The sequence below is a fragment of the Saccopteryx bilineata genome, chromosome 5 (genome assembly GCF_036850765.1).
Source record: "Saccopteryx bilineata isolate mSacBil1 chromosome 5, mSacBil1_pri_phased_curated, whole genome shotgun sequence".
Lineage (NCBI taxonomy): Eukaryota > Metazoa > Chordata > Mammalia > Chiroptera > Emballonuridae > Saccopteryx > Saccopteryx bilineata.
The window spans coordinates 198,730,736-198,732,265 of NC_089494.1; the positions used below are offsets into that span (position 1 = coordinate 198,730,736).

The following is a 1,530-nucleotide window of genomic DNA, read 5'->3' on the forward strand; positions in this document are numbered from 1 at the left end:
AGATGCTGGTCAGCATCTATATGTACTTAAAGTTCTAGTGGGGACTGGATCAGAGATTCACAAAAGTAAATGTGTATAATTATAAACTGGTGAGTGCCATAGAAATTCAGTACTTCGCCTGACCTGTGGTGACACAGTGGATAAAGAGTCAACTTGGAACACTGAGGTCACCAGTTTGAAATCCAAGATGCCTGGTTAAGGCACATACAAGAGTTGATGCTTCCTGCTCCTCCTTCCTTCTCTCTCTCTCTGTCCTCTCTAAAATAAATCAAGTCTTTTAAAAAAAAAATCAGTACTTAATCTTTTTTTTTTTTTTTTTTTTTTTTTGTATTTTTCTGAAGCTGGAAACGGGGAGAGACAGTCAGACTCTCGCATGCGCCTGACCGGAATCCACCCGGCACGCCCACCGGGGTGACGCTCTGCCCACCAGGGGGCGATGCTCTGCCCCTCCGGGCATCATTCTGCCGCGACCAGAGCCACTCCAGCGCCTGGGGCAGAGGTCAAGGAGCCATCCCCAGCACCCGGGCCATCTTTGCTCCAATGGACCCTTGGCTGCGGGAGGGGAAGAGAGAGACAGAGAGGAAGGGGGGGGGGTGGAGAAGCAAATAGGTGCTTCTCCTATGTGCCCTGGCCGGGAATCGAACCCGGGTCCCCCGCACGCCAGGCCAATGCTCTACCGCTGAGCCAACCGGCCAGGGCCACTTAATCTTTCTATTGAAAGGATATCAGCCTGACCTGTGGTGGCGCAGTGGATAAAGCATTGACCTGGAATGCTGAGGTCAACAGCTTCAAACTCCAGGCTTGCCTGGTCAAGGCACATATGGGAGTTGAAGCTCCTGATCCTCCCCCTGTTCTCTCTCTCGCTTTCTTCTCTATCTCTCTCCTCTCTCTTTCTAATAAGAATGAATAAATAAATAAAAATCTAAAAAATATATATATATATAAAATAGTATTTAAAAAAGGATATCCCAGATGGCTGCTACAGCAAGCTCCACCGCTCATGGGCTCTGGGTTCCTGCCCTGGGACCTGGGGATAAGTTTAGCTGTGGACATGGAAAAAATAAAAAAAAATAAAATAAAAAATAAAAAAATAAAAAAGGATATCACCTCCTGACAAACTCATATGTTCAATTATCACCACAAATTAATTATCCCCATCCTTAAAGATGTCACTGTAGGTATTGTTGATGGAAAATATACACTACTATATACAATATTTATGTATATCCACCATCATTTTGTAAACACTAGTTGAATGAATGTTTCTTCTTCAATGAGAAAATGGCACAACAAAGTCAAAATGTGATTTGTTTTATTTTCCTAGGTTTCAGTAAAAGATTCAGAGAACTGATTGACACATTCATAAGCTATCTCCTACCTGTATACAGTATATGTACACTGTTTCAACTTTTTCTTTTTCGCTGAACAAGGTGATACTATCTTTGTTCAAACCAAAGCACAAAGAGATACGTAAATGAGAGAAAAAAAATAAGTGGGTGGGCGCGGGCTTCTATTTTCAAACAGTAAATG

General features: G+C 43.0%; 1 pseudogene; it reads left to right on the forward strand.

Annotated features, from left to right (window-relative positions):
• The first annotated feature begins 932 nt into the window (after nucleotides 1-932).
• Nucleotides 933-1,055, forward strand: LOC136307215 (small nucleolar RNA SNORA5; annotated as a pseudogene).
• The last annotated feature ends 475 nt before the right edge of the window (nucleotides 1,056-1,530 follow it).